Source organism: Bison bison, unplaced genomic scaffold, assembly GCF_000754665.1.
Source record: "Bison bison bison isolate TAMUID 2011002044 unplaced genomic scaffold, Bison_UMD1.0 scf7180017862275, whole genome shotgun sequence".
Taxonomy (NCBI): Eukaryota; Metazoa; Chordata; class Mammalia; order Artiodactyla; family Bovidae; genus Bison; species Bison bison.
The window spans coordinates 1,244,662-1,259,149 of record NW_011492847.1 but is presented as its reverse complement, the minus strand read 5'-3'; the positions used below and the strand labels follow the sequence as shown (position 1 = coordinate 1,259,149).

General features: G+C 43.1%; 1 protein-coding gene across 6 annotated transcripts in view; it reads left to right on the top strand.

Annotated features, from left to right (window-relative positions):
* GHR (growth hormone receptor) overlaps positions 1 to 14,488 on the top strand; it is a 312,954-nt gene that overhangs the window by 200,148 nt on the left and 98,318 nt on the right. The window lies entirely within an intron of this gene.

Genomic DNA, 14,488 nt, shown 5'->3' with positions numbered 1-14,488 from the left:
GAGCCAGGATCAGGAGCAAGGGATAGTAAGAATCATTCAAACTAACTTAAGTAATAATAAAAATAATTCATATAATTAGAAAAGAAGAGTTGGAGAAGGCTTTGGATTAGCTAAATACAGCAGCTTCAAATTCATTTTCCAAAAGATGTCTTTGCCCTCTTAGTCGTGTCAGCTGCATCTTCAGGTTTGGGGTGAAATGGTTAAAGCAAGGAGACTCATGGCATTCTGTCATTTTTTCCATTAAAATTTCCAGAATGCCTCCTAGTAGGGTTCCCTTTGGGCCACATCCTCTTTCTTGAACTTCAAAAGAGGACAGGAATAGCCCTCTATCCAGTTACACCTACTCATGGAGCTGGGGTTGGGTCGGTTTCTGTTGAGGCACATGAGCTGCTTGGGGAGGAATGGTTACCCAAACAAAATCAAGATTTGGTTGAGAAGGAAGGAGGAAGGCACTCTGGGTAGGCAACCAGACATGTTTACCACACAAGAGATCTTGGTGTCCATTATAAGGAGTTTGAGCTTTAGTGTGATTACATGGGAAGCTGTGGAGCATTTTAGTTAAGTACCATGATCTGATTTATGCTTTTAAAAGGTCACCCTGTTTAATGTTTCAGTACTTAATTGAAGGGGGATAAGCGTGGAAATGAGAAGGCCAATTAGGAGGTCATTTGATAGTCTAGGCAAAAACTGTTGGGAGTTTGGGATAAAATAATAGCACAGGGAAAGGAGAGAAGTTAATTGAGATGGAACTGACACAGTTTGTCAGTGGGTTAAACAAGGGAATGGGAGTTAGGGAGGGTGAAGACATGAAGATTACCTATAGGTTTTTAGATTAAGTGCAAGTGTGGATGGGCTTCCCTAGTGGCTCAGTGGTTAAGAATCCACCTGCCAATGCAGGAGACATAGGAGATGCAAGTTGAATCCCTAGGTCAGGAAGATCCTCTGGAGTAGGAAATGGCAACACACTCAACCTGGAAAATTCAATGAACAAAGGAGCCTGGTGGGGCTACAATCCATGGGGTTGCAGAGACGGGCAGAACTGAGCATGCACTCACCAGCATGGATGGTGAAATAATTTACAAAGATAGGGAAGAGTTCAGAAGAAACAGGTTCATCATGAATTACTTGAGACTTCTGTGTTAGGATTGAGATACCTATTGGATATCTAGTTAAGAGGCTGAAGAGCCCAAGTTGAGCCTGGAGTTCAACAGAGGTTCAGGATTTTATGATGAGAAATTTGGATCATCAGCATATAGTGATTTTTAAAGCTGCAAGACTTGATGAGATTTCCCCTTCTAGTGGGGAGAAAGGCTAGGAAAGTGAAGAGTCTATGAAATGGCAATATTTAGGAGTAAAGCAAAGGAAGAGAAGCCAACAAAGGAGAACAAGAAAGAATAGCCAGTGAAGTAAAAGGGAAACCAGGCAAACAAAGATGACCTATAGGATTTTAGATTAAGTAGAAGTGTGGATGGGCTTCCCAAGTGGCTCAGGGGTAAAGAATCCACCTGCCAATGCAGGAGACACAGCCTTCCTAAATGATCAATGCAAAGAAATAGAGGGAAACAATAGAATGGGAAAGACTAGAGATCTCTTCAAGAAAATTAGAGATACTAAGGGGACATTTCATGCAAAGATGGGTACAATAAAGGACAGAAATTGTATGGACCTAACAGAAGCAGAAGATATTAAGAAGAGGTGGCAAGAATACACAGAAGAACTATACAAAAAAGATCTTCATGACCCAGATAACCATGATGGTATGATCACTCTCTTAGGGCCAGACATCCTGGAGTGCAAAGTCAAATGGGTCTTAGGAAGCATCACTATGAATAAAGCTAGTGGACGTGATGGAATCCCAGCTAAACTATTTCAAATCCTAAAAGATGATGCTGTGAAAGTGCTGCACTCAATACACCAGCAAATTTGGAAAACTCAGCAGTGGCCACAGGACTGGGAAAGGTCAATTTTCATTCCAATCCCAAAGAAAGCCAATGCCAAAGAATGTTCAAACCACTGCCCAATTGCACTCATCTCACATGCTAGCAAAGTAGTGCTCAAAATTCTCCAAGCTAGGCTTCAACAGTATGTGAACTGAGAACTTCCAGATGTTCATGGTGAATTGAGAAAAGGCAGAGGAACCAGAGTCAAATTGCCAATATCCATTGGATCATTGAAAAAGTGGAAGAGTTCCAGAAAAACATCTACTTCTTCATTGACTGTGCTAATACCTTTGACTGTGTGGATCACAACAAACTGTGGAAAATTCTTCAAGAGATGGGAATACCAAAACACCTTACCTGCCTCCTGAGAAATCTGTTTCCAGGTCCAGAAGCAAGTTAAAACTGGACGTGGAACAATGGACTGGTTCCAAATTGGGAAAGAAGTACGTCAAGGCTGTATATGTTCACCCTGCTTATTTAACTTCTATGCACTGTACATCTTGCAACATGCCAGGCTGGATGAAGCACAAGCTGGAATCAAGATTACCAGGAGAAATATCAATAACCTCAGATATGCAGAAGACACCACCCTTATGGCAGAAAGTGAAGAGGAACTAAAGAGCCTCTTGATGAAGGTGAAAGAGGAGAGTGAAAAAGATGGCTTAAAGCTCAACATTCAAAAAACTAAGATCATGGCATCCAGTCTCTTCATTTCATGGCAAATAAATGGGAAAACAATGGAAACAGTGAGAGACTTTATTTTCTTGGGCTCCAAAATCACTGCAGATAGTGACTGCAGCCATGAGATTAAAAGACACTTGCTCCTTGGAAGGAAAGCTATGACCAACCTAGACAGCATGTTAAAAAGCAGAGACATTACTTTGCTGACAAAGGTCTGTATAGTTAAAGCTGTTTTTACTAGTAGTCATATAGTGATATGAGAGTTGGACCATCAAGAAAGCTGAGCACTGAAGAATTTATGCTTTTGAACTGTGGTGTTAGAGAAGACTCTTGAGCATCCCTTGGACTGCAAGGAAATCAAAGTAATCAATCCTAAAGAAAATAAATCCTGAATATTCATTGGAAGGACTGATGCTGAAGCTGAAGCTTCAATACTTTAGCCGCCTGATGCGAAGTACTGACTTTTTGGAAAAGACCCTGATACTGGGGAAAATTGAAGGCAGAAGAAGGGAATGACAGAGGATGAAATGGTTGGAGGGCATCACTGACTGATGGACATGAGTTTAAGCAAGCTGCAGGAGCTGGAGTAGGACCGCGAACCCTGGCGTGCTACAGTCCATAGGGACGCAGAGTCAGACATGACTGAGCACCTGAGCTGAACTGAGGCAAACTTGGCATAACAGATGCTAGACAAAGAGCATACCTTTAAAAGGCAGTGGTCTACTGGGGCAACTGCAACTGAACAGTTGAAATATAAAAGGTAGGAGAAGAGACCATTGAACCTGATAAGAGCAAGTAAGGGTAAGGGTCAGAAGCACAGCTGGAAAGGATTCAAAAGAGAAGAAACGAAGAAGTGGAGCCATTCATTCAGGCAGCATTTAAAAGATCCAGGAACAGGAAAGAAGCTTCTTGGGTGTGCAGCTCCTAAGGACTCGAAAATGAGTATACTTTCCAGATAAAGTTTTTAAATTGTTTTTTTGGTGTCCTTCTTTCGAAAGAGAATTTTCCTCTTGTGACTTTCATTTGAAATTAATGTTTGTGGCCCACCCATTTCTCTTGATCCTTCTCTGGATCCTTTTTTGCTGTGTGCTCCTTCATTTAAAAAAAAACAAAAAAAAACTGGGCCATTCAGATTTTCCAACTTAGAGCAGGGGCTAATAGCAGACAAGACTCAAGTAGGCTCTGTATGGTCATATATATTATTTTGTGTGCTCTTCAGTTGCACTGGCTGCTGCTTGGAAGTTCATAAAATATAAATATAAACAAAATTTAAATTAAGTACAAATTAAGTGATATGAATTGTATAAATCATATACATTATATATGTAATTCATATTATTTATATATATATTTTTTTTGTTTTGTTTTGTTTTTTTGCACTTGCTGCAAATTTCCTGAACTTGAACTCTATAGAGTCCCAAATCCTTCTTTGTCCCGTCTACCCAAAGGTGTCTTTCTCAGCCTTTTCAACTTACATCTACCAGAAAGTAGAGCAAGGCAGAAGTTGTATGGGAGTCCTGCCCCTCTCCCTCCCCATCATCTCCTGGCCTCAGCACAATAAAAACTCTGTTCAGAACTTGGCTCGTGGCTGTTTTTCCCACATTCGATCAGGGAACGCTTAAAGCCATACAGTGTCCCTGTCTTGCCAGGGAGCCTATGGGCAGGGCGCCCCTGCAGGCGGACACAAAGGCACGCTGTGCTGGGCATGCACGGCAGAGCAGCGGCCACATATGGCTGATCAATACGGCCTTTGATTTTCTTTTCTTTATGTCATACCATCATCACGTTAAACATAATTCCAGCAAGGGATCGAAACTTATATTTCACACTACAAGACTTTGCCTGCCCTGTAGCTGCAAAGAAAGGGAGTTTCTTTTCAGTTGAAACATATTCCTTCCAGAAAAATACCATAACCTTGTTTTTCACACCCAGTACAGTTTTTTGCTTGAGAGTGATGTTATGTGATTTGATGGACTGTTTTGATTCTAATCGTCCATTTTGGAAACTCTAAAGTTAGATTGAGAATTAAAGTTCAGCCCATAAGGGTTGCTTCTCACTGGAGCCAAAAACTACAGGCCCAACAGAACAAAGCTCAAAAAAGTAAGCGTCAGGTACCTTGCTGCCAAGGCACGTGTCTGTGGTGGATTGTCACCTTATCCGTCTCCATCCACATTTTGGGAGAACTTCTATTTCCACTGCAAAATAATTTTTGGAATTGGTGGCCTGTTAGTTACAGGGTTTCAAGCAATTCCTTCCATAACTGGCCTTCAGAAAAATGAATCTAAAAATTCTGTGTCAAGTATCTTAGAGAAGCTGTATCCAAGTTTTGTTTTCTTTTGGAACTCTAGAACTCTATATATTTTGTGACAAATATATCTATGAAGTGTACATGATCTTCCACTAAGACTCTTTGTTAACCAAAAAAACCTGTAATCTTGTAGATACTAATCAAAAGGAGAGCGTGTTAGGATAAAAGACCATCTAGCCATCATAATACAGATATTAATGGAGGGCCTCATATGTGTAAGGTTGGAAAGGATAAAATGTGGTTCCTACTTTCAGTGGATTTGTAATCCAATTGAGGGGGCAAATATATTAATACAATAATCAGCATTTTTATCAGATGAGTGGCATGTATAATACATGCCATTAACTGAGAGGCAACTGTAATCATAAACATTATGTACCAGACAGTCTTTTTACTTTAAAAAAATTTTTTATTACCTCATGCAAAGAGTTGACTCATTGGAAAAGACTCTGATGCTGGGAGGGATTGGGGGCAGGAGGAGAAGGGGACGACAGAGGATGAGACGGCTGGGTGGCATCACCGACTCGATGGACATGAGTTTGAGCGAACTCCAGGAGTTGGTGATGGACAGGGAGGCCTGGCGTGCTGCGATTCATGGGGTCGCAAGAGTCAGACACGACTGAGCGACTGAACTGATAGTTGACTTCCTATTGTGTTCATTCCTGCTGTACAGCAAAGTGACTTAGTTATACACATATATATTGTTCTTCATATTCTTTTCCATTATGATTTATCACAGGATATTGAATGTAGTTTCCTGTGCTATAGTATCCTATACATACTAGTTTGCATCAGCTAATCCCAAACTCCCAACCCTTCCCTCCCCCACGCCTGCACCCTCTTGGCAGCCACAAGTCTTTTCTCTAAATAAGTATGTTCATTTGTGTCATATTTTAGATTCCACATATAAGTGATGTCATATAGTGTTTGTCTTACTCTTTCTGACTTCACCTAGTTTGACAACCTCTAGGTACATCCACATAGCTGCAAATAGCATTATTTCATTCCTTTTTTTTAATTGTGCCAGACATTCTGTGAAATACTTTATATATATCAATTTCATTTTCTGAATTATTATCCCCACTCCGTAAGTGGTAATTACCTCTGATTTTTCTCTCCATTCTAGAGGAAGCAAAGAGAATGATATAAGGTGAGCAAAGACCTAAAATCAGGAATGTGCTAGATGGCAAACACATGCATTGGTCTGGAGCCAAGGGTCTATTGAGGGGAATAGAGAGAAATGAACCATGAGTGCTGTGGGAGTCTCTTCACCACCATATCCCAATGTCTAGCATAGTGCCTTAACATTATAGGTGCTCAGTAAGTATGTCTTGAACAAACAAATGGCCCTCTGGCTTATGTCTATAACTCAGATGAAGTACAGTGGGATAAAGGTACTTAGTGAATTGAAGCTATACACCAAAAAGCCTCAGGACCCTTTGACAACACTTCCCAATTCCCAGCTATTACAGTGAAGGATTCAGGTGGGAAGGACACAGCATAATGGGACAGATGTGACAGCAGTAGCAGCTCCAACTCACTGGTGTCCTTTTCATGAAACTAACATGGTGACGTGGTGAGCGGTCCACACGTCCTCACCCTGGCCTACAAGATGGTGCACTGTCTGGCCCCTGGCGCTCCATTACCTCAAATCCTTCTTTACTCCTCTTCCTGTGTTCCTTGTCTCCACTTGCTCCACCCATACTGACCTCCTTTCTGTCCCCCAGCCCCATCTTAGGGCCTGTACTCTTTCATGCTGTGCTCAGGTCTCTTAATCGCCCCTCTCCCACGTCTCACTGCCCTCCCCTGCATCTGCATCATCTGTTGGCTCATCTGTTTCCTGCCTTCCTCCCACATGGTGGACTGTAAGAACAGACCTCCCTCTGCAGTCCTCACCATCATATCTCTGGCGTCCAGGACAGCACCTGGTATATCGTATAAGTGCGCACACACTGCAATTCTGACCTCTCAATACCTCTCAGATACCTGCTTCTCAAAGGAATAGGCTTTTTTGTTCAAGAAATTCCATGGAAATTAATGAGTAGAGCTTGGGAACGAGAGGCAGAGTGGCAGGAGTTCAGACCAACCTATTTATAAAAGGTGCCTTTGGTCCTTCCCTGGTGGCTTAGATGGTAAAAAGAATCCATCTGCAACATGGGAAATCTGGGTTTGATCCCTGGGTTGGGAAGATCCCCTGGAGAAGGGCATGGCAACCCACTTCAGTATTCTTACCTGGAGAATCCTCATGGACAGAGCCTGGTGGGCTACAGTCCATGGGGTCGCAAAGAGTCAGACATGACTGAGTGACTTTCATTTCACTTGCTCAGCAAAGGAAAAATATGCCTTAAAACCTCTGGCAAAGTATATGCTTGCCTAGGACACCTTTACCATTTCACACTTCTGAAATGCTGCTGCTGCCATTGCTAAGTCGCTTCAGTCGTGTCCGACTCTGTGCGACCCCATAGACGGCAGCCCACCAGGCTCCCCCGTCCCTGGGATTCTCCAGGCAAGAACACTGGAGTGGGTTGCCATTTTCTTCTCCAATGCATGAAAGTGAAAAGTGAAAGGGAAGTTGCTCAATCGTGTTCGACTCCTAGCGACCCCATGGACTGCACCCTACCAGGCTCCTCCACCCATGGGATTTGCCAGGCAAGAGTACTGGAGTGGGATGCCATTGCCTTCTCCATCTGAAATGCTGACCAGTCTCAAAAAGGAGATCCATGAATCTGCCAAAACAACTGATGCCCAGGACTTAAGAGTCAGCAAAACCAGCCTTAGCATAGTAAATGGTATCAAAAGACTGGCTGACTGCTGTAGCCAAAACCAAGCAAGTGCATCTATCCAGGTAACAGGAAGGCAGGTGAGGAAACTACATGATCCTGTGTTCATTTATTCTTCGAACCTCACTGAACTCTGTTAAGTGGTTTGATACCATGAAGATAAGCTGAAATACACGGACTTTGCCTCAAGTTTAAGCACTCAAGGTCCTGGGTGGACATTTGTCATAAGATCTAATGGTATGCTTTAGAATCTTCCAAATTGAGACTCCAGAGACCACAAAATGCCTGCTAAATTCAAAATAATAATATAGGTAAAGTCATGGTGTCTCGTAACATTTCTTGAAAGACTTCCCAGTGAGATATTCAGTAATTTCATAAATAAACGTTGAGCACTCACTGTATTGAAGGGGCTGTGCTAATGCTTTAGTGGATCAGAAGGAGGAGACAGGGTCCTTGCCATCAAACATCCAGGACATCATTCATTGGCCAAGTCAGATACCTGAGATATCAGACAAAGAATAAGAAATGCCACAGTCCAGCTATTGTGTGAGAGCACAAAGAATGGAGAGGTGGATCCCATCTGGGAGAAAATACAAAATGCATCATGGAGGAGAAGACACACTCATCTTGAAAGGTGAATGGAATTCCCACAGACTGTGGCAAAAAACCTTGATTTGAAGTATTCACTGATTTTTGTGGTATAAATATTACTACCACGGCTGATTCCAAGTCAGTGACATGATATCACTGAATACAGAGTTGAGAAGAGGTCCCAGCTCTGGGGCATCATCTGTGAGTCACCATCTGAGCTTTAGACTTTATTAAATCGTCCGATTCTGTTGCTCTAGTGAGTGTATTCACAGGTATTAAAAACATCTAAAACAACATTATAAGGGAAGAGACCCTTCTGCCCTCTTCCGTGCACATCAATCTAACCTTTTAATACTCTGGCTGTCCTTCCAGTCCCAGTCCTGTGCCCCTGCCTGGCCACCTAGGACTGATAATGGTCTGGTGCCAGCCTGGATTCTGTGTGCTTCCCCTTAGCAGGGCTGTCACCGGGCACAGAGGGCTGGCTTTCCACCCATCGCCTGGTGTTGACACACTTGCTGTTCTCATAATGAGAAGAAGCCTTAAGGGCAGCTAGCAGGGCAGGGTGTTTCACTGTTCTCTCAACAGTTAAAAGGGAAAGCTGGAGGAATTGCTGGGAAGCATGGCCAAAGGAAGATGTAAGCCAGCTGAGATCAGCATGCGTATTAACCTCCTTTAAAAAAAATAAAAGAGGGCACCCTCCCCAATGTGTTCTCCTTAAGTCACTGCACCCCTAACTGGCCTTATCACCCTAAGAGCTACGTTTGAAAAGTCGGGCCCTAGTTTCTGTCTTTAATTACAGGCAGATGTCCTCGGTACGTGCGTAAACTTGTGTCAGGATTTTTTTAACTTAGCATGGAGAACACTGCCAAACAGGAAAGGAACATGTGAAGCTTCAAGCTGTTAGGAAACTTCCTCATTTGTCCACTAGGATCTCTCACTGCACGTTCATTCTTCTATCCTCGAGGCCCAACTACTCTCTAAAAGCATTTACAGCAAAAAAATGACTGCTACAGATTTATTTCAGCATGTGCTTCTTTTCATGACACTAGTTTCTCCTCCAAAATTGCTATAGATTGTCTGCAACACAGGTTTTTTTTGTTTGTTTGGGGTTTTGTTTTTTGTGTTTTAGCATTAAAAGGTGTTTGGAACCACCAGCATCATCTCACAACTCCTTTTCTTGTTTGTTTAAATTATCTTATGTAATGTGCTCTGAGATTTACTGTCCAAGTGTAGAAGAACCACATTCCCTCGTGGAGATCTGGGGAGGTGACGCTGTCTGTTTGAAAGGTTCAGAGATTTTCTGTTCAGATTACGCAGGCTTCTTTAGAGCTGCCAAGAGTCATAGTCTGTAGGAGATAATATGCCTTCATTCAGGAGAAACTACGGATGGAAATTCAAGTTAGTCAGTGAGCCCCAGAAGAAATGAAATTCCAGCTTAGAATTGTCATAGCGCTCGGGTCCAGGACTTGGGGTGCCAAGGGTTAGCCATGACCGGGACAACAGCTGCAGCCCCAGGAGCTGCTGTGTACACGTCACTGGATGACACAGCAAAAGGAAGAGGCCTGGCTGCCAGGCTGTTGTGTGCCTTACCTGCTTCCTCATGCGCTGACCCCTAAAGGATATTTGCACCCACAGCCTCAGCACCTTGGTTCCATCAGTTTAACTTTCCAGAACATTTGGAGCATTCAAATAAATCAGGTTGCGCTCTAGTGAGCCATAAACCCCAGCTGTGAACACTTAGCGGGGGAGCCTGGAAGGGGAGCCCCACAGAGGACACAATGGCTGACCAGAGCAAGAAAGTACTGCCAGTGGACAGTTTCTCCAAATGTATCATGTCATAGGAATCACCTGGCTGGGGGTAGGACATGCAAAGTAAACATATATATTCTCAGGGCCTTGCAAGCCTACAGATTGACCTGGGCCCTAGAGACCCAGATTCTATAAATCTGGTACAGAGCCTTGGAATCCACATTTTAACAAATGCCACAGTTAAATCAACTATACTTCAGTGAGTGAATACGAACGCCACAGCAAATCTTGGTGGTCAGACAGGTTTGGGAAACAGTAGACTGGGATGGAGTCAGAACCTGGCTGCAGCTCCAAATTTGGCTTCTGCCATGTAATTGCTGGACGGCCTTAGACAAGTTACTTCTTGGAACCTCAGATCCCTCATGCACTGTTGTTGTTCAGTCACTCAGTTGTGTCCAGCTCTTTGCGACCCTGGACTGTAAGCCCGCCAGGCTCCTCTGTTCATGAAATCCCGCTGGCAAGAATACTGGAGTGGGTTGCCATGCCCTTCTCCCGGGGATCTTCCCAACCCAGAGATCAAACCTGGGTCTCCTGCATTGCAGGCAGATTCTTGACCATCTTGAGCCACCAGGGAAGCCCTCCCTCGTGCATACAATGTAACAAATCATATCCACTTCAGAGGGTTGAAGGTAAAAATGGAAAAAATTCAAAAAATGTCTTGAAGTATGGTGCTGGCTACATTTTAAGGGCATAGTAAACATGAGCGGTAAACACCTCACACACATTTTTTTGACTTTGCCATCAGCTGGCCCCTTCAGAGTCAGCAGGATGGCCTGGGACACGATATCAGTGTGACCAGACAGGGAGCTGGAACTCGAGCCTTACTGCAAGGAGACCACACATCTGGAGGAGATAAGGACTTTAAACTGAATACTCTCCAGTGATGGTGATCATAGTGTGATAGAGAAAAAAAGGACAGAGAGGCAGAAGTGGGTCTGGAAAGAGCTCTAGAGGTTGAAATCTGAGCAGGGGAAATTTCTGAAATATGCTCAAGGATAACTAGACTTCCAAAAGGCAGGAAAAAATGGTCAAGCGAACTTGAGATTTATAAGGAGAGATGTAGTGTGCTGAGAATAAACTGTTTTTCTTTGATCCCCTTTTAGTCCAAAAGCCAAAGTTTCAAGCATTTTTAATTCATCTACCACCTTTGTTTAGCAAGCTGTATTTTTCTACTAGGTTCCATGCCCTTCACTCCTAACAGAGGTTACAAAGATAAAAGCAATACCTATCTCAAGAAACTTACTGTGTGTCATAGGGCACAGGAAAAGAAGCAGTTACTGCAAAGGGTGTAAGAGTTGTTTCTAGGGCTGCTGGGTGGAAGGACAACTTACTGCCCAAGGGAGACTTCAGTGGAAGTCTTTTTTTTTTTTCCAGCTTTATTGAGATAAAATTATCATAAAATATTGTGCAAGTTTGTGTCCAACACGATGGTTTGATATATGTGTATACCACAAAATGATTATTGCAATCAGAGAAAGTCTTGAAATGGAGATTTCATGACAGTTACATCAGCATTATCTTTATAGTAACCATAAGGTAATAATGATAATAGCTGATGTCAACCGATGCTTATTTTATGGCAGATGCCATATGAGGCACTCTGTGTTCTCCTGCCGTGGTGTAAAATGGTTGCCATATGCTGGATCTTGGTTTACTTACTTGTGTTTGCACTATTCATGGCTGATTCCAAATGCCACTGCTGCACAACAGGTAAAGTACAATCCTCAGCAGAACGTTAATTCTCCCATACCGACTTTCCTACTGTAAGTAGGAAGTCACCAACTTACAAGAACTGGAAATGACTGCATTGAGTCCCAGGTAGATTCCCATTCTCAATGCCACTGATCTCACTTCTCCAGGGTCCAACTGCCTGTGTCCAGCCTGCACAGGAGGACCTAAATAAATAGAGCAGATCCTGGCGCACTTAGGACTGAATCATGTCTTCATATGTGCAAAGCCTTAAGCTCACAAAGTCCACTTGTGATTGTCACATTCTTTTACAACAAAGATTCGTGCTGAATTCTTTGTTGTAAAAGATGAGCCCTTACTTTCAGGGTGCGTGCGTGCGTGCATGTTAAGTCACTTCAGTCGTGTCCAACTCTGTGCAACCCTGTGGACTGTAGCTTGCTGGGCTCCTCTGTCCATGGGATTTCCCAGGTAAGAATACTGGAGTGGGTTGCCATGCTCTCCTCTACTTTCAGGGTAGTGGTAGCAATAATAACAGTGACAATAATAAAAATAATATCTAACTCTAAACACTATATTGCATATTTAATGTATTTTATTGTATTGAATACATTGACTTAAACCTCACTTGTGTAGATACTGCAACTGGCCCCATTTTACAGACAGAGAAACTGAGATCCAGTTGTGTGCCATGGTTGGGAAGTTGAGCACAGGGTTGGACATAAGTAGGAAAGTATAGACTGCAGTTTGTTCTTAAGCAGGTTCACCATGAGAAGCTCTACCTCAAGGCCCCACAAAGGAATAGTTCTCCAGTGTTTGCAGGATCACAATTAAGTTCTTTGGAAAGACCATCCTAACATGACCTCTCCCCACTCAACACATCCCCGGTCAGCCATGCTCTACCCACTCCCGACAGATTGTGACTCACATGCCCCAGCCACGTCTTAGCCCTCTCTTTATTCAGTGCTTCCCTTAGCACCAACTGCCTTATCCTTTCCTTCTCATTTGCTTAGTTATCCCAAATTCAGCACCATCCGAGGGGTCACCTTCCCCAGGAAGTGTCCTGACTTGTTAAAGGACACTGCATTGTTCCTCCAATGCAGACCACTCCTTCCTTTATATATCACTGCCCAAAAACTGTGGGCTCACCAAGGCCAAGGGCTGTAGCTAATTCATTTTATAATGCCAGGATTTAGAAGCCCCCATGGGATATACTAGAGCAGTGCTTCTCTCATTATTGCCACCCCTCACTTGTTTTCCTCTATTACTCAGCACTTCTAGACAGTGAGGACAGTTGGGACACTGAAATTGACCACCGAGGGTGATACCTCCATTTGCTAAGGTGTCACAGTTCTGCTCATGGTTCTCAACTTTGTAATCAGCGCCCTCTCGGTGCTGGCATAAATCGGTGGTTATTCCCCAAGGATGCCATTTGTTCCTTTTATGCCTTGATTCACCATGTTCTGTGGAGGCTGTTAGCTGAGTAAGACTTTCTGATTCATGAAAATGTTACCAAAGACACCATAAAGAGGAAGGCACCAGACCGCTGTCTGCAAGGAACGCAAAAGAGTCGAGGGTGGCCAGCGCTGCCCAAGCATTTCCGGGCCTGAGGTTTGGCTCTGTGGGCTCCCCTAGGGCCTCATAACTGACCCCCCACTGTCTGTATCAGTCATCGTTCTGGAAATTCATCAACTTTCCTGCCGGTCTGAGCCTGGAAACTGGTGTCTTTTTACCCGGTGTCAAGCTGAAAATGGAGAAAAACTCAGTGGATAATTTTGACCAAAATAACACAGATGGTTGTGTGTCTGTCGTCCCTGATTGACTTAATTTTCCTCTTTTTGGGAGCCCTTTTTTTAACATTCTCAAGGCATACATAGTTGTCAGTGAAAGAGGTCATTCACAGTTGAAAGTTATATAAACTTGCCCAACCTTGACCAAAAATAATGTTCTAGTGCCCAATTTAGGGCAAGGGGTAATAAAGTGTTGTCTGATTTGTAGCAAGGAATTAAAGGTGGGGGTTGGGGTCTAGATAATGATAATAACAAAGACTAAGGGTCTCAAGGCAGTGAGTAGACTTGAGGGGATTTTCATAAAATGCAATTTTCCTTTCTGGTCACGTTAAAATCCATGTGTAGTACATTATCTACTCTAGGGAAACGTGTATTCTATTTGCTTTCTGTCATAATTCTTTATTGCATTTGGGAGTAAATTAACTTCTGCAGATAAAGTTAATATTAAAATTTAGAGAGAGAATGAAAAGAAATCCTTTTGGAGCTGAAAGTCATACAGAATTTACAATATTATTCACCAAAGGCCCCCAAACCTAACTTCATTTGGAAAAATACTCTCCCTGATATGCCCAGGCTGCAAAAACTTTTAAGGGTTAGAATTCTGCAGCATTTGATGAGAGGATCTTAATTTCCTCCGTTAGGTTCTATATTCTGATCTCCAGACCCGACAGCTGCTTCCTACTGGTTGGCCAGGTGGGAGGAGTTAGTGAAAAAACACATTGAAAAGTGGATCAGGACAGATGGACAGGATTCACCCGTTCTGAAATTCAGGGAGATGGATGTGGGCCAGTTCACTGTCCCTGCATCTTCATTTTCTTCCTCTTCCTTTTTTCATATCAGAGAACCATTTCTCAGCACTGCTACTGTGGGTTTCTATTGAGCACCAGAAGCATTAGCAGTTCC